The sequence below is a fragment of the Phragmites australis genome, chromosome 11 (genome assembly GCF_958298935.1).
Source record: "Phragmites australis chromosome 11, lpPhrAust1.1, whole genome shotgun sequence".
Lineage (NCBI taxonomy): Eukaryota > Viridiplantae > Streptophyta > Magnoliopsida > Poales > Poaceae > Phragmites > Phragmites australis.
Genome location: NC_084931.1, coordinates 7,245,496 through 7,265,073, shown reverse-complemented (window position 1 = coordinate 7,265,073; position 19,578 = coordinate 7,245,496). Strand labels below are relative to the sequence as shown.

Genomic DNA, 19,578 nt, shown 5'->3' with positions numbered 1-19,578 from the left:
CACCACCGAGTCCAAACACCCCCTCCTGGCCCGTGCCACCAGAAGTAAAATTTGTTGGTTTACATATATCTTACTCTTTGTAGATACCTCCTAGATCTAGTATGGATGCATCCAAAGTAGCATCTACATCCCGTCGCGTTGTGCCCCCTGTCCTCTAGGCATATTTCTCTATGAACTCGATGCTTGCCCTCCCGACGCCCTTAGGGATGATCAAAATTGTATACCTCACATCTATTTTGGTTGGATAACTGATAATTGAAAAATATTTAGTTGTTAAAGATATACATGTATTGATATAGGTGATTACTCCTCTAGTTTAGTTAAATGGAATGATTGCTCATATAAAGGGTTATACACAACCAGTTGTGATTACCACTATAGGTGATAGTGGTACAAGAAAGATATCAATTAGTTTTCATATGTTGGCAAATAAAGAATCTATCAATATTGTTGTCTCTGGTATCCAATCACCTGAGATTCATGTAGCTCAAAAAACATGGTGGCAGTGGTTTTGCAAGAGATGAGGATCAAGTTAGGTACATTTACCTGACTATAGCTATTTCAAATTAAAAGCGCTTGGGCAGAATGTGTAGGATACGGCTTCAATGACTATCAATCTGTCGCGGTTATATGCACTTGATATGGTTGGTGCCAGGAATTTTAGTCTATAATATTGTTTCATATATTATCAAATTTTTTCTTCATATTTGTACTCTTTGCTTGTATGATTTTTACTGGAACAATAAGATGCATTTAGATGTTAGCTTGGATTCACTCTTATGTTATTTCATGGAGCGGTTGGGTTTCATAATGATTGGCCTAAAAGTGAAGAGAGTTCATAAAGGCAGGTATCAGACTTTTGTGGAGTTCGGTGGAGGAGGTTTCGCTGTTTATAGAACTGTGATGGATCTGCTCTTTCTTGCTCGAGATAGTACGCTCGTTTATGCACTACGCTATTTGGATGAGATATATGGGGTTGATATCATAGATGTCAACTATGAAGACTATATAATTCGACATGTACCATAGAATTAGATATGAATGCATTTTCAATATGTTTAATCTATGATGTGAACTATGATAATATTTATGTGTGGATGTTGATGAACTCATGATTATATGTGAATGTGGATATGGATAAACTATTTATGATACATGTGTATATATCTCCCTGTAATGAATGCTTACCACATCTCCCTATAATGAATGCTTACATATATTTGAATACAAATTTAAAATCAGATTTTGAATGTTGTATTGTTAAATTCATAATTTATTTGTGCATACAAAGTATTAGTACCGGCTTGTCACACTAGCCAGCACTGGTACTCAGACTATTAGTGTCGGTTCATTCTTATAGACCGGTATTAATAGTCTGAGCATCAGTATCGGTTCTTTGTTATGGACCGGTACTAATACTCATTATCAGTGCCAGTTCATAAACCGGTACTGATAGTTTGTTACTATCAATATTGAGTAATCAGTGTCAGTTCAAAAACTGCTACTGATGACGTTTTTAAACCGACACTGATGACCATTTCTATAGTAGTGTAACATCTTTGCACCCTGCTCTTCAGAAAACGTTCATGTAACTCTGCAAATTAGCTTCATTCCTTACAGTATCACATTGAGTGTAACAGCAACACTGTTCAAATTATCACCAGATAAATAATCAAAGGATTATCTGAACTTCTGTTGTTTTATTTGTTCTAACAGTTTTATAACTATTTCGATGATCAGGTCTGGTATTTTGGAAGATATTGAGCGCTATATTCAGGTTTTCTGTGCAGGCAATATTTTTTTAGGGAAGATATAAACAGTTTTTCCACTTCAAAATTTTTTCAACATTTTTGTCGTACTTTGCACGACAAAGACTTTGCACCAGTATATATATAGTGGCACCTTTCAGTTGAAATGCACTACTACAAGCAAAAGGAAAATAATGAGAGATCGAGATACCAAATCCTAGACTGCGATTTATTTTAGAAATTTTCATTCAATGGAGATGTGTTTTAAAAATCTTCGTTCATTGGTGGCCTAAGACAATTAATAAATATCATTTGTATTCAGGTCAAGAGACAAGATAGAAATAGGTTACAGACTTCTAGGTCCAAGTGTTAGACTTCAACCGGCCAAAAGAAAAAAATTCCAAAGGATCAATACGTGTCCATCTTCACTATAGCAGAACACCCCATCAATAGCTGTTCAAAATCTTCATCAGTTACGGGTTTTGAACCGCCACTGCTTACTATCAATGCCGGGTATAGAACCGGCATTGAAAATTAGCATCCGGCATATACAACCGGTAGTGAAAAGTTTCCCAGAGCCAAAAAAAAATTAACAGCTACCACTGCTGTCACCGCTTGATGCGGTGCTCCTGCCACCACCGCCACTATTGTATGCTCAAATCGACTCAGTCGCATCTATACGAACACATCTCATAATCAAATCGACTCATCTAATACATACGAACACATCTCACAATTAAACCGACTCATCTAAGGTTCAAATCAACTCATCTCATCCACACGAACAAATCAACTCAAGAACACAATACAAGAAAAAATCAATTTCATGTTATTGTGAACATTTCAGTACTCATCTCATGCATCATAAGGTGAGTGCGTGAACTGGATGATGCTATTGGATGACACGGTATTGCAGTCGTTCACATGGCTTAATTACCGCAACCGCGGGAGCATGGGGGCGGCATGGAAGATTTGAAGGGTCTGGGGTTATTGTCATGCCTGTGGAGCTCGGTGGATCTCTGACCCCATGCGTGGGACCTCCAGGAGGTGGTGGCGGATGGTTGCCGCGAGCTCACAAACGCAACCCTCACCGTCCTCACGGTGCTACACGAGGCCCTCGAGAGCCAGAGCGCGATGTGACAGAGGCTGTCAATACGTGTCCATCTTCACTACAACAGAACACCCTATCAATGGCTGTTCAAAATCTTCATCAGTGACGAGTTTTGAACCGTCACTGCTAACTCGGCACTGATAGTCACAGACTATCAGTGCCAGGTATAGAATCGGCACTGAAAATTAGCATCTGGTACATACAACCGGTAGTGAAAAGGTTCCCGAAGCAAAAAAAAAATTAACGACTGCCACTGCTTTCACCGCTTGACGCGGTGCTCCCGCCACTGCCGTATGCTCAAATTGACTCATCTTATCTTTACGAACACATCTCATAATCAAATCGACTCATCTCATACATACAAACATATCTCACAATCAAACCAACTCATCTCAGGTTCAAATTGACGAACAAATCAACTCAAGAACACAACATAAGAACAAATCAATTTCATGTTATTTTGAATATTTCAGTACTCATCTCATGCATCATATGGTGAGTGCGTGAACTGGATGACGCTACCGGATGACACGGTGTTGCAGTTGTTCACACGGCTCAATTACCGCAACCACGCAAGCATGGGACGACATGCAGGACTTGGAGGGTCTAGGGTCATCGTCGTGCCTGTGGAGCTCGCTGGACCACTGACCTTCACGCGTGGGACCTCCAAGAGGTGATGGCGGATGGTTGCCGTGAGCTCACAAGCACAACCCTCGCCGTCCTCGTGGTGTTTCACCAGGCCCTCGAGAGCCTCCAAATCGGGTCCGACCCCCTCGAATGCATCTCCAGTGACACCCTTGTCACGTCACGCTCTGCTGCTCGCACCTCCACCGCTTGCGCCTGTGGAGAGAGACAAGGGAGAGAAGGGGGCACTTGTGGAGGACTACTTCCGAAATCCTGTTACAAACAAGTACAAGAAGAGGCGCCACGGATACGTACCTCAGAGTCTATCTTGCCGCTGTAGGCCTGCTTGCCGAGCAGGTAGTCCACTTGCTGCTATTCTTGTTGTGTGGATGAGAGAGGGGGTGGAGTAGATAAGAGATGAGCGAACGAGAGAGGAGTGGCTAGAAACTATCAGTCGGCCGACAGACGTGAGCCAAAACTGAATTGAATCAAATATTCAGGTCAGGGCATCGGTGGCAATTTGTGGATGGATCCGGCACTGGAAATAGCATTTGGTGCTGGTTCCAGTTACGAACAGGCACTAATAGTCTGTTTCAGTGCCGGTTCTTAGAGGCTCAATCATTGTACGCGTGCAGGAGATTAAGAACCAGTACTGATATATTTTTAGTTGTAGTTACTGTTTAATCGATATTGATGAGGCGACACTTATGACTATTTTTGTAGTAGTGCTTGCTTTTGCTGATAAATTTGCATTAGAACTCTGTCTAGGTCAAAAGAAAAGTGTTTGGTCCATTCGGTCAAGTACCTGCCCGACTATATCCATTATTAATGTTCAGACTGATTATCCATTCAATAGGAAATAATGACAGGAATTTTAGTATATACTAACTCTGTTTTTTACTTGTCATTTATGATACCGACACGGTCCCTAATACACATATTTTAACGTTACTTTTTATAATTATTTTTAGTGAAATTTATTAAACATATAATCACATGAAAGTATTTTGTATGGCAAATCCACTCATATCATTTTCATATATTGAATCCTAGTAATTTTGTATATATTAATGGTAAAAGTTTTTCAAGTTTGACTGCACATATTTTAAAATGATATCTATTTTAGAACGAAGATAGTACATGTCTAGAAATGTACTTCAATAGTATTACTGATTTTACAAGGTTTCATAAGTTTATTACAAAGGAATCGGTGCTTACAATTATATCTAAGAGTAAATTTTGTAAAACTACAGATACTTTGATAAAATTATCGCAAAACCATAGATTTAGTGTCAATTTTATCAGAAAATTACATATACTTTGTAAAATTATTGTAAACCTGCATATTTAAGCAACAATTTCACAAAACTACAGATTTAATATTGATTTTATTATAAAGCTACATATTCTAGAGGAGTTGTTCTCAGCTCCGTTACCATGATAACCGGGGCCCGCTTGCAGTCTCACAACAGTTGCCAGCTTATGAAATAGACCGTCTAGGAGTTCATATGATTACAAGTGGGACCCATTTGTTAGGTTAATAGGTCTACGATAGAAGTTATAGTTTTACGATAAAATTGATGTTAAATTTATAGTTTTGTGAAACTGTTATTTAAATATGTAATTTTTCATTTGCGATAATTTTGCCAAAGTATATGTAGTTTCATGAGCTCCCGGACGGTCTATTTTATTAGATGGTAGTTGTTGTGAGACTGCAAGTAGGGTTCGGTCATCATGGTAACGGGGTTAGAAATAACTCCTGTAGATATGTAGTTTTGCGATAAAATCGACATTAAATCTATAGTTTTGTAAAATTATTGCTTAAATCTGTAGTTTTACGATAATTTTACCAAAGATATGTAGTTTTGTGATAAAATTGGCACTAAATTTGTAGTTTTATGAAACTATTATTTAAATATGTAGTTTTGCAATAATTTTATCAAAATATCTATAGTTTTGCAAAATTTACTCTATATCTAATGTGACCTCATTACTGTCCAAAATTATACTCTTTGTGACTGGAGGGAGAATTAAACCCAAGCACATAGGTGAGATGCAAATTCCTTATATGAATTTGTCTCTTAACATCAGATTTTTCAGATTGTGGATATATATGTGCGAAAGAAAAGAAGACAGAGACATCATTGTCAAGTACAATCCTAGCAATGAATGTGGATCTATTTCTACAGTTAAAATTTATGTATTTAAAAATTTTAGAGAAAGACTCCACTGTCAAATACAATCCTAGAAAATTGATCTGCACATGAATATCTATTTCTAATAATAAAAACTCAGATTGAAACGTTCTAGAAATTTGTAATGAAAGATTACAATTTTTTATTATCCACTTCTATTTATAAAATAGTTGGCTTGAAAATTCCAGAAAAAAATACTCAATGTCAACTAAATTCTAGAAAATTGTTTTGTGCATGAAACTATTTCCATTTACTGGATCTAGGAGCTCTGGAATAACTCTATGTCAGATGCAATTATCTCAAGTGCACAAATATCTTTTTTTATGTATAAACTACTGTCAATGATGAGTAAACTATCGATCTTACGAATACGTGATGAAAGTAAGGGATCCTATCTATTGCCAAATCAAGCATCAAATACAAAATTTTTATACAGGTTTGGATCTCCCAGAGGATAATAAACATACATCATGTGTTATTGTATTGATCTTCGAGATAGGGTATAAGGGGGTTGTGGCTATCCTAGATGAGATCTAAAACTAGTCGAAAGCTCCCGCGTTGTTTGACGAGTTGTCGATGTAGATCGTGATTGTGGTTGTGGATGTCAATTGTGTCTTGATAGATGGCAATGTCTCCTCTGCAAGGTCCCTTGGCACCATATATAGAGGTTGTCATGTAGCATCTGGACTTCTTTTTAAGTAGAATTTTATCATCCTTAATCCTAGATATCTTGACATCAGCAGAAGGTTTTTATACGTCCGGGAATTCTCTTCCTAAATACGACCGTATGCTCCGGATATCTAGGGTACCCATAGATTCATATACAAATTGTATATAGTAAATTTATACTCCATCATCAACTATGTACTCTTTTTCAAAAATAGCTCTAATGTGCTCCAAAAGTAGGCCTTAAGCAGGCCATAAGACCTACGTGGAACTCCTATGGCTGGCTAGAGGGGATGCACAGTAGGAAGGGGGGACGAGGATAGGAGTGGGAACGTGAGCATGGACAGGTGCTGTTGGGATGGGAACGTGGCACAGTGGGAGCGGGCCAGATGGTTGAGATGATCCCAATTTTTTTATTATGATGCATCATATATAGAACATGCTTGTAGCATTGTGCATTAGAGCAAGTTCCACAAGCCAAAAGAGGGATTTTTGCGGTTACCTGGGCCCTAAGCATTTGATATGCCCTGTCAAGTATAACAGATTCATGTAGGCATATCTATGTGTATTTATAAAAATATGGATTTACAGATTCTAAAAAAACTATATCAAATTGGTTCATGCACTAACATGAATTTTCATATATTGATATTTGGAATTACAATTCAGACAGTTGTGATTTCAAGCGTGAACAGATGGACTACAATAGTAGTAAATATTCTTCGGTAGGATCAGTGATAATATCTCAGATCGAAAGGAACACCCCATGTGAAATAGATGCCAAATTGGATTTACTCGGTTCATTTTAACTGGGCATGTACCCTCCATCAGTTTCTCCATTAAACTTTGTATAGCTTGAACTGAAATGATGCAATGTTTGAATTGTTAAATTATTGGTTGTACAAATAAAAAGGTATATCTAGACCGTACAAACGCACTAGTTGTCGATTAGCTATTATAATTTCTTGACAACTCTGGCTCAACTGTAACCGAAAGCATATATGTCATGTTTCAAAAGATATATATATACCGGTTCCAGGTTGATTGGGCACCTTCAGCAATTAGCAGGACCACACTACCAAGTGCCAACAGTTACAGCTTAACAAAAGGAAAATCAAAGTAGCAGTTTGCTCCAAGAGGCACATAAATGCATCTTCCCACCATCTAGGGGAACTTACAGAACAATTAAAAAATCCATATCTTCTTCTCAAATTGCACTTGACAAGCACTTCGTTAATAAATTGGTATAAAAAATTAAGATTTTTCTAATCTATATATTTGTGGCTATATATGACCCAGACAAAAGGTCGTAGGAACACTTTCGTGTTTTTGCAGTCTCTTCGTTTGGTAATTGATGCGTTGCCATGAGATTTGAAAGATTGGAAAATAGTGCATGGAACCAATACAACAAAACGGAATGGCAAGAAAAATCAGCATATGACGTTTCTCCGTGGCACCAATCCAAATTTTAATAAAAGGATCCATATGAATATTAATTTGTCCCGCATAGAGAAATAAAAGAAGACATCGATTTGCATAAAAAAAAATTCGAAATCAGCAGCATAGTGCAGAAAAATCGACGTCAGAATACACAAGCATGCATTTGAACTTCATATTATTTGCCACTATATCAAAGAAACAAATAATTAAATGAAAACCAGCCCAGTGCATATTCGCAGCTCCACGGATAACAGGATAACAATACATGCAAATGGGCATGTACACTTCACCATTAATTATTTGCCATTCAAGCATTCAATTCAAACTTGAAAGACCAGTCCAACGTCTAGTGTCCACCGATAGCTCCACGGATAGACAATGGCAGGAAAACAGTGCACACCAACCTGGACGATAGGAAAGAAAGAAACAGTCGGCCTTAACACACAACAGGACCGGCCAGGTGTTAACATGTCAGCATCATGGACAGTCCACCCACTGGGTACTGAAAACCTACTTTATGAGCTTAATCAGCTAAATCATACAAGCAGGAGACAATATATTGTAGAAGTATGAAGATAACAATGCGATTTTCTTCAGAGGAGATAATATTAGTTTCATCGAACCAACTAGCAACCACAGAGATTGTATATATGAATCATGTAAGATCTGGACAATAGTTTTAATTGCAGCTGCAGATTCGAGCGAAGTATCAGCTTTGTAAGACAATGAAGGTCTAGTATACAGGTACGAGTATAATGATTAAAACACCACCTATACCTTCCTTTTCCCCCTCTTGCCTCATAAAACATGAAACACTCTGCAAGAAAATGGGAAGATGTTTCTATCCTAAAGGAATTGAGCTAGTAGATACATAAATAAAAGAATAAATAAGGTATGCAAACAACAAATAGACCGAGGAAAACGAACAGATTTAAAGGTAAGGCGAAACTTGCTTCACCCCTAGATTATCATGCTTGCTTTCACCAAGATCAACACAATCTTGCCTTCTCTCTGGCTGCGTTCTGTTGTTGTCAGGAAGTTGGATGTGCAAGGATTAAATCATTGGCGTCATGGTCATACTGCCTCACTAAGTACTCCAGCAGCTGATGGTATGGTAGACCATTTCCTTCACTCTTGTACCATATTTATTTATTCATAAATTTTGGAAGTTGGAACAGTCTTCAAATTCTCTGATTGTGCAACAGCGGCGCTCTCAATAATATCCACCTATGTCAAATCCACAGAAATATGTCAAAAGAGAGACCATGCTAGAAAAGCAGAAGTGCAAAAATCATGAGCAATCGTTAGTTATGTTGACTGAAATGAACAAAGGATATCTGGTACACAGTTCGTCTACAAATGGGGCGATCTTGCTGCACTGTTGGTTTAAAGGTGTCATGAAATGGACAACGGAAACATTTGCAGAAGCACAACCTTCTACAAATTAAAGGTAGAATGACACATATTTACTGTCTTTCGATTTTATCGGTAGAGAAAGTAGCATTTCTCATTATGGCACCACTCAAATTAACTAAATTCATCGAATCTTAGCAGGAGTAGACTGGTGACATGATGTACCTGGTAAAGTTATAGCCATCCAGAATTGTTCCACTCCTACAGTGTTTCAACTTTCAAACTCACCTCAGTGTCAACTGGAAGTTCCTTCCTAAGAACCTCATAATCGTTCACAGAGTCTTCCATCGCTCAATCTAGTCGATAATCATGAAAGGAGCAAAAGTGCAAAACATCTAAGTTCTCCTGGCACAATCAAGAATGCATGAAAGAGGCAAGAGTGTGAAAACAGTTACTTTGCAATAGGGCCATCTCTAGCAGTTATCTCAAATTTTCATTCTCAAAAATATTATTACAGTATCCCCTATCACTATTACAGTATCTTTTATTTTTTATCTTCAACAGCTACCTATTTCCTACTTTCTACTACTCTTCTCCTTACAGTAACCCGGTGAGTTGGGAGAAAAAAATTCCACCCTGGATACCTCCACTGCTGGAGCTGGCCCTATTGCAGAGCCTTCGTATAGTTGGGTTGAATTGCCCTAGCTTGAACCTGCAAGCAGCCCTATTGCAGTAGAGGACAGAATTTGCAGGGTGATGCATGAGACCTTCACTATATGCTATGCAAGCTTCTGCGTATTTTCCAGAATGGAAGAGCTCATTTCCCAAGGATCGTGCTTGAATCACAGCTGCAACAATGTTAAGCATTGCTGTTACTTCAACATTTGCAGAATCTATTATCCTGGCTTTCTCCACTGAAGAGAGAGCATTGTCAAACCTGCAAATTGTCCACTGTTGTCAAGACCGATATAAGTATGAAACTAAGGAGTTCACATATAGTAATATATTAAATTAAAGTTTGCAGGGTCAGCTTTCTTGAGTCAATTCCACAGTCCACTTCTGTTGTGCAATTGCACTTGCTATTGCAACCATAAACGTTCCAGACATTATAAAGTGGATATATTCTATACTCAAAACAGGAACATGAAAAGGGTTGATGAGCCGCTTATTGTTTGTCAATTGTCATAACCAAAAGTCGCAACAATACACTACCTTCCTAATGACGTGTCAACTTGGGCATGCACATAGTAGATATACGAATTGGCCAAAAACCCATAGAACTTTATGTCCAAGGTGCGAGAGGACAAAATTAAGCTTGGATGCTCTGCAGATAGCTAAATCAGCCTTATCAAGCTGATTGATCTTGAGAAGAGCTTCCGCTCTAGAAGCGAAGAGCTGCAGTTAGTACATTATGCAAATAGCATCCTTCAGTCAGCAGTTCAAAACATTGATAGACAATACCAACTGAAAAAATAAAGGAAGACACTTGACCAGAGCACAGGAGTCCGCTCCAGCTGCAATTGCAGCGTCACATTCCCTTAATTCACTCTTCCAATTGCCAATCTTACGTGCCTCCAGACATTTCCCCAAGTGCATCTCCACTGTTTCTAATTTGTGCAACTCGAGGTCAGGCTGCAAGCCGGCCAAGGAGATTTGCCTCCGGGCATCCATGAATTGCCCTAGCCTACAATTCAGCAAGACCACATTTAGCACTGTATGCAGATGAAGAGGCAAACATCAATAGATGTAGCTAATCAAATCCATACTCAGCACATGCTGAACACCCTAAGCACCAGCGCAAAAACGAAAAATAGCAGAAGAAGGCAGCACCAAAAATACAAATCCAATTATAATTGAAACAGGATTGGATCAAGCCCCACTTCTATTGATCGCATACATGAATATTTATATATGTACAATCTCTCTTAGCCTCTACTGAAATCTGTTGTGCAGGAGACTAAGCCAGCGGCGCAGCGTACAAGGCGGAGGCGCTGGCGTGCGCGAGTGCGCAAGGTGGCCGCGGTGAGCGCGCGTCGTGCGCGAGCGTGTGTGCTGCGAGCTCCGGAGGAAGTGGTCAAGCTGTTGAGCCGGGTGGACCGTTTGTGTCCGTTAACACCCCCCGCAGTGGCAGCGTCGGGAGCACCGACGGTGAGACTGGAACGGAAGGCTGAGAACGTTGCCGTCGGCAGGCCCTTGGTCATCACGTCGGCGACCTGCTGGTCTGTAGGTATGTGAACGACGCGGAGATCTCCCAGGGCGACGCGTTCACGCACGAAGTGTATATCAAGCTCGATGTGTTTCGTTCGTCGGTGATGGACCGGGTTCTTGCTCATGTAGACGGCGGAGACATTGTCGCAGTAGGCCACTGTTGCGCTAGGAACATTGCAGTGAAGCTCGCGAAGCAGCTGTCGAAGCCATATGCATTCCGCCACGGCGTTAGCCACGGCCCGGTATTCGGCCTCCGCGCTGGATCGAGACATGGTGGCTTGCCGTTTAGAAGACCAGGACACGAGCGCGTCGTCGAGGAAGATGCAGTAGCCTGACGTAGTCGGCGTCCGAGTATGCAGTGAGCGTTGGCGTCGCCGTTCCCCGCAGATGAAGCCCGTACGAAGTCGTCCCGCGCACATATCGAAGGATGCGCTTAACGAGCGCGAGGTGACACTCCCGTGGATCATGCATATGCAGGCAGGCTTGCTGCACAGCGTATGCAATGTCCGGCCGAGTGATGGTTAGGTACTGTAGGGCGCCGGCGATGCTGCGGTACTCGCTCGGTTCACGCACAGCAGCACCTGTAGTAGACGAGAGCTTGGCCTTCGTGTCAATGGGTGTTGCCGCCGACTTGCAGTTCGTCATCCCAGCCCGGTCCAGGAGCTCCTCGGCATACTTGGCTTGCGACAGGAAGAAGCCCGAGGTGGTCCGTTGCACGTCCACGCCGAGGAAGAAGCGCAGCGGCCCCATGTCCTTGACGGCGAACTCGGCTCATAGGCGATTGATGACGTCCTGGAGAAGAGCCTCAGTGGACGCGCTCAGCACCATGTCATCGACGTAGAGGAGGAGGAACGCCGTGGCGGTACCCCTACGCAGTACGAACAGAGACGAGTCGGAGCGCGTCGCAACGAAGCCAATGTTGCGTAGGAAGCCGGTGATCCTGGCGAACCAGGCACGCGGAGCTTGGCGGAGGCCGTATAAGGACTTGGAGAGGAGGCAGACCGTGTCGGGCTGAGCTGGGTCGACGAAGCCAACGGGTTGCTGACAGAGCACCCGCTCGTCGAGGTGACCGTGGAGGAAGGCATTGGAGACGTCGAGCTGCCGCACTGGCCACCAGCGTCCTGCAACAAGAGCGAGCGCGGTGCGGATTGTCGCGGGCTTTACCACTGGCGTGAAGGTCTCGCCGAAGTCGATGCCGGGGCGTTGGGTGAAGCCGCGCACGACCCACCGTGCTTTGTAGCGGTCGAGGCTGCCATCGGGATGCAGCTTGTGCGTGAACACCCATTTGCCGGTGACGATGGCGGCACGCGCCGGTCGAGGGACCAATCGCCAAGTGTGGTTGGCCTGCAGCGCGTCGAATTCCCGCTGCATTGCATCGCGCCAGTTCGGGTCACGAAGCGCTTCACGCACGGAGCTGGGAAGTGGAGAGACGTCGGTAGAGCTCATCGCGGTCGTGGCCATGGCGTACTTGGGATTGGGCTTGAAGACACCAGCCCTCGCTCGTGTCATCATCGGGTGACGCGGGTGCGCCGGCGAGGCCGAGGATGGAGGCACACTAGAAGAGCCCGGTGTCGTCGTAGCAGTCGTACTCGCAGATGTTGAAGAAGCAGCCGGCGTGACGTCATGGCCACCTGGTGAGGACGATGCACGCGGGGAAGATGTTGACGGAGATCCAGCGGGCTGTGGTGCTATGGAGGCAGTTGGTGTCGCGGCGTTGTCGTGTAGTCCAGGCGACGCCGCGGACGGTGCCGCGGATGGTGCCCGAGACAAATCAGCCGGTGTGCCGGGCTGCAGCGCCGACGGTGGAGAAGCAGTCCGCTCGCGGCACCTGGGCATGGGCACCACGACCGCGTCGAAGTCGGCACCGTGGGTTGGAGCAGGTGACGGTGCCGAGGGCCGCAGAGGCTGCCGAAAAGGGAACTGCGTCTCGTCGAACACGACGTGGCGCGAGACGATGACGCGCCGTGTCTCCATGTCGTAGCACCTGTAACCCTTGTGGTCCGCCGGGTAACCCAAGAACACACAAGCGACGGAGCGAGGGCAGAGCTTGTTCGCGACGGTGGCAGTTTGATTGGGATAACAGAGACTGCCAAACACACGGAGATGACCATAGGCTGGAGGTGATCCGAGAAGAAGCTCATGGGGTGTGATGGTGCCCGTGGCACGGCAGGGGCGCCGGTTGATGAGGTAAGTAGCTGTGGCTAGCGCCTCAGCCCAAAACTCAGACGGCACGTGCACGTGAAGAAGCATGGCACGAACGCTGTCGTTCAGAGTGCGCAAGGTGCGCTCGGCCTTCCCATTTTGTGCAGAAGTGTACGGGCAGGATAAGCAAAAGGCAATGCCGTTGTCCTGAAAGTACTTGCGCAAGGCATAGTTGTCGAACTCTCGACCATTATTAGTTTGGAGAGCGAGGATGGGCAAGCGAAACTGCGTATGAACATATGAGCAGAAGGACAGAAAGGTAGGAACAACGTCTGATTTATTTTGTAAAGGAAAGGACCAGACATAGTGTGAGTAATCATCAATAATAACCGAGTAAACTTTATATCCTGAGATGCTAGGTACAGGTGAGGACCAAACATCCGAGTGAAGTAACTGAAAGGGAAAATAGCTAACTGAGGAAGAAGAAGAAAAGGGCAGCCGCACATGCTTCCCAAGCTGACAGGCATGACAAGTATGGGCTGCAGACTTATCACAGGTAAAACGGATGGAGCGCAGAGACGCGGCAAGCTGATCACGACCCAGATGTCCCAGTCGCTGGTGCCAGAGATCGACTGAAGTGGTGGTGGCGTGAAGAGCCTGATGCGTCGGTGGCTGCAGTGGGTATAGGTTGCCATGGCTATTACATCGGAGCTTCACCTGATGAGTGTGAAGATCCTTTATGGAGAAACCATAAGGATTGAATTCAACCGACACATTGTTGTCACGGGTTAGTGAACGGACAGAGATTAAGTTTTTAATCAAGGAAGGAGTAACGAGAACATTGTGGAGAAAGAGAGGTGATGAAGAGGTTGGAATGGATGATGCTGCCAGGTGTGTAACACGCAGATTGGCGCCATTACCCACTGTCACAGAGGGAGAGGAAGAAAGGGGGCGCAGGGAATGGAGGTTACCAGGGGCGGAGGCCATGTGAGACGACGCGCCGGTGTCTAGGAACCAGTCGGAGCTGCTGTTGCCGGCAGGAGGTACACCGGCGCTGGCTAGAGCGGCGAGCAGCGAGTTCGGCTCCCAGCCGGACGGGGCCGCGTTCAACCCTGCATGTGTGCCGCTGGGGAACGATGGAGTCCCGGCGACGAATGCCTGCTGGTTGGGGGTGCCGGGCCTTGGGCCGAGGACGCCAGTCGCGGGAGCCCGGAACGGCATGGGCCAGGCTTGGACCATGCCTTGCCATGGGTTAAACCCGGCAGCCCACGACGTGTTGGGGAAGACCGGCCGCTGCGTGGAGGAGGAAGATCCACCGGCGGTGGCGAGGGATTGGGAGCCGCCGGGGTTGCCGTTGCCGCGGCCACGGTGTTTCTTGGACCTGTTTCTGCCGTAGGAGGCGCCAAAACCGCCGGCGGGGTTGCTGGAGCCGCCCTGCCCGGATCCGCCCGTTCCAGAGCTGCCAACGCCGCCAGGTGGTTGTGGTGGTGGCCGGGTGCCGCTCTGGGCGACCATGGCATGGTGGGCGGCCATCTTGCCGTGCTGGGAGTCGTAGAGCTCCTCCAGCAGGAGGAAGGAGCGGGCGGAGAGGAAGGTGTGCGGGGGTTGCCTGGAGGTGATAGCGGAGATGGTGTGGCGGTATTTCCCATTGAGCCCGCGAAGCATGTTGAGTACCTGGGACGGCTCGGAGACCGGCTGGCCGAGGTCGCACAGGGCGTCGGCGAGCTCCTTCAACTTGGCGGTGTAGTCTGTGATGCTGAGATCGCCTTGGTACAGACTGCGGAACTCGACCTCCAGGTACACGGCACGGTGGAGCTGGTGGTCGTGGAAGAGGTCGACGATGGCGCTCCAGATGACGTAGGCTGTGGCACCCGGGACGCGGACGATGCGCAGGACATCGCGCGTCACAGTGTTGTAGAGCCAGTTGACCAGGCATTGGTCGACCATGAGCCATTCCGGATCAGCACGGAGAGCGGCGGTGGGGGTGGCGGCGATGTGGGATTGAAGGCCGAACTTGCCGATGACAGAGTCAAAGAAGCAGCGCCATTCGGGGTAGTTGGGGTTGACGATGTCAAGGACCGTCGGCACGTGAGTCTTGATGTTCACCATCTGAAGCGAGGAGGCAGGTGGTGGTTGTTGTTGCGGCAACGATTCCCGACGGCCGCCGTGATCATCGAGATCGGCGACAGAGGCAGAGGAGGAAGAATCAGCGTGGACAGAGGACTCGAAGGTGAAGAGGGGGTTGAAATCCATGAGGAGCAGCGGAAGAGGAAGCGAGCGCAGGTGACAGAGGATCAAGCCGCGCTTACTGATACCATGAAACAAGATTGGATCAAGCCCCACTTCTATTGATCGCATACATGAATATTTATATATGTACAATCTCTCTTAGCCTCTACTGAAATCTGTTGTGCAGGAGACTAAGCCAGCGGCGCAGCGTACAAGGCGGATGCGCTGGCGTGCGTGAGTGCGCGAGGTGGCCGCGGTGAGCGCGTGTCGTGCGCGAGCGTGTGTGCTGCGAGCTCCGGAGGAAGTGGTCAAGCTGTTGAGCCGGGTGGACCGTTTGTGTCCGTTAACAATAATGGATAAGTCACATGGTTACTTTTTATAGTTACTACCAAAATCGGTGTTCTCTTTCTGCTCATTCCTTGCAATATCGTAAAAACTACACTCCGGAATCAGAAAAGTTACTAAATAGTCCAAAACGCATAGTTCCAAATTAAGCTAAGAAGCACCTATCACACTCTACCACGTCATCTCACTAGTCACTAAGAAAAAACAAGAATTCAGCAAAGCAACAGTCCATGTGTTTCTGTTACCTCATCTGCCGAACAAAATGCAGATTTAACATCCCATTCTAGGCCCCTTAGGACACAGCCATACGAAAATGCTCCCACAAATTTAGGTCGTTAAGCGTGTGCATAGAGGAAAGCCGTCTCCACCGACAATGCAACACAGGAATTGCATGCACGCAACATCCAGAGATCCAAGGAGGAAAACTGTCATCACCTTATCTGCAGTGACACGAGGCGCTGGTGCGAGCGGCCATACGATGGGTCGAGCCTGAGGGCCACCATGAAAAAATTTATCGGTAATAAAAATTTATTGGAGGTTAGTGATAAATAGTATTATTATATTTATCGGAATTTTATTGATGGTGGAAAAAAAATTCAGACAAGATTTAAAAAAAGACTTAATTTCTTTAGAAAATCATATAGATTGTATTCAAATCATTTGATATAAAAAAGTAAGACATAAATGAATTAGGGTTGTAGGGGTGGTTTGACGAGCTGTGACCTGCAGATCGATGTTTTGTTGCTCACGTGTTGGATCCGGAAATCAAAAGATGTCAATTTCAAAAATTATCAAAATTTTTAGCCGATAAGTAAATTTATCAGGCCCCACCGATAAACAGGATTATCGGATTTATCGATTTTTTTTGAAGAATTTTTTTTTCACAGGGCCACCTCACACTCCCCAACGGCCTCGCTGGAGGCGGCCGAGGCCGATGAGCGTGGCAGCACGGTTGGCGTGGCTGGCGGCGCTGTCAAGGCACATGGCGAGCGCTTGGTCGTACAGCCGCAGCGCCTCCTCGAAGAACCTCTTCTTATACTGCTCGTTCCCCGCACGCCTTACCTCCTCCGCGTCAGTGCTCGCCATGGCACGTCATCTCACCGACTCGTTCTCCGCAGCGGCCGCAGAGATGCCGACGCCGCAACACCGCCCGCGGACGACGCTGCCGTGGCCGCAGTTTCCTGTGCCGGAGCCGAGCACGTCGCGGCGCGGCGGGCGGCTGGAAGGGCAGATGTTGCCCGCCGGGAGAGCGTTAGTAACCGTCGACGTGGCAGCGCTTGAGCCGATGGCGGCGCCGCCATTCGCGCCGGACGCATAGGTGAGCGGGCCGGAGGGGACGCCGAACGGCGTTCTTGGTACCGACCCCGACGACCCAGAGGAGGAGCTCGTGGTGGGGATAAGGGAGCGCGTGAGCAGCGACACAAGCGAGAGGCGCCCCAGCGGGAGCGAGTCGGGCTTGTCCGCGGCGGCGAGGGCGTCGAAGAGCAGCTTGAGGGCGAGGCGAGCGAGCTGCACTGTTAACAGCGAAGGGGAAGGGGCGGCATGGAGTGGGGTGGTGGCGGTGGTTATGGCGAGAGAGAGATGGGGGAGAGGTGATGTGACTGGCCAACAGCGACCGAAGCGCCGTTGTCGTGGAGCCCCAGCGTGAGGGATCGGACGCCACGCTGCCTTCGTCCTCGGCGTCGGCGTGCCACAGCCGGGCGGATCCCTGCTGTGAGCCGTTGGATCGGTTCACGTCCGTAAAATTAGAGGACCTGGATCCGCCACCGCCCCGAGGCAGCCACGCCACCAGCCCCTTTAATCCTTGGCCACTTTACACAGCACTTGCCAGATGCCACGCCACCAGACCCTCCAGCCTGGCTGCCTCCGTGGCACACGCACAAGTTCTGTAATTCTGCAAGAGCGCATTTCATATCATCACTCGTTTTGTGTGAATTTACAGAACAATACGCAATCACAATTTAGTACATTGTTCATTGGTAAAATCCTGTGCAAATTAATTAATCTAAGAGTACTCAATGACCCTTTTTAATTTATCTAATAATACTATTTTTCTCAAATTAAGCTTACAAAACTAGTATTATTAGTGGAATTAAGGATGGTCGGTTAATTAATTTATAATTTTAGGTAAGATTCATTAAAACCAGAAAAAAAACAGAGGGCGACCCGCGAAAGGGTTTTCCTATGCTGTTGTTGCCGGCAGGCCGCCACTCCGCATTTGCTTTCCCACCCACCACCAGCCCCACCTCATGGTGTCCTGCTCTGGCGGCAAGGACACTGACGTCCCCTATGGCTGAGGAGGTCGCCACCAACCAGAGATCGATCCCGCTCAGATCCAATAGCCCTCTCCACTGTCTGACCTCCTCTGGTTGGCGCTCATCAACAACAGCTGCAAGAGGTACTGAGCAACTTAGTGGAAAGGGATCTTTGGCATGAGGTGACCAACCCTAGGGTTTCCATATGTCACTGCCGCCACCCACCACTTAGATAGAGGTGGCCGCCACTCTAGCTCTAGTCTCCCCTGCACCCCCTTTTCCAACTGTGGCAAGCCCCACCTCACAACGCCCCACTCGAGTAGCGAGGATGCTACCAACAGGTGACCCTAGAGATGCCCACTGGAGATCAAGGGTTAAAATTTTACAAAATTTAGCGAAATTTCGGAGGAGAACGAAATATCTAATTCTGAAATTTTCTTTCACTAATATGTGGGACCCACAGAGCAGAGGAAAAAATGACCAATTTTTTGGTGAAATTTTGCGAATTTCAATCTTTTTTGCTGATGAACGAAAAAAATGTAAAACAAAATTGAAATCCCTGCCAGAGATCGACCCACCCCAGCTCTTGTCACCATCTCTAGTGCTCGAGATCCTCTAGTCGACCAATCATGCGGTGATTGAGGCCAGCTCCTCATCGTTGTCTCCTCCTATAATACTCGTAAATATGAAAAAAAAAATCAAATGTTGACTGTAGGACTCGTGAGGAGTACAAAATTTGATCTTTTGAACCATTGCTCGGATGGATGATCGGAGACCCTGGATGTGTAGATATCGTCAAGACGATTCTATTTTACTATCTAACGTCCCGTTTGGACGCTCAATGAATCCATAACAGGCCCAATAAATCTAAACTATTGGATGAGAGAAAAAATAAAAAAGGTTAAGGGCGGGTGGGATTGATCACCACCCCGATCCTGACCTAGATCACCTCGACACCACCTCCCACACGGTCTTTAACCCTAGCCCAGCCGTCGCCTTTGCTGTCGTCACCCCTCTTGCCTCCTCATGTCGTCTTCATCGCCTCCCACCTCCTCCGTCGCCCTAGCCGCGTCGCGCCGTCTTCTATGTGGCTGACAGTCGATGGGAGCCGAGGGAGGGGTGGAAGCAGGGGGCATGAGGGTGCTGAGGAGAGGGTCGGTCAGCCATGAGAAGAAGAAAGGAAAGAAAGATGAAAGAAAAGAAAAGGAAGATGAAGAATGAGATGAAGAGGAGGAGGAGGAGGAAGAGGAAGAGGAAGAGGA

At 46.1% G+C, this 19,578-nt stretch overlaps 1 pseudogene; it reads right to left on the bottom strand.

The window, feature by feature from the left end:
• Positions 1-9,734: 9,734 nt before the first annotated feature.
• On the bottom strand, positions 9,735-17,789 carry LOC133883988 (inactive TPR repeat-containing thioredoxin TTL3-like; annotated as a pseudogene).
• Between the last annotated feature and the right edge of the window lie 1,789 nt (positions 17,790-19,578).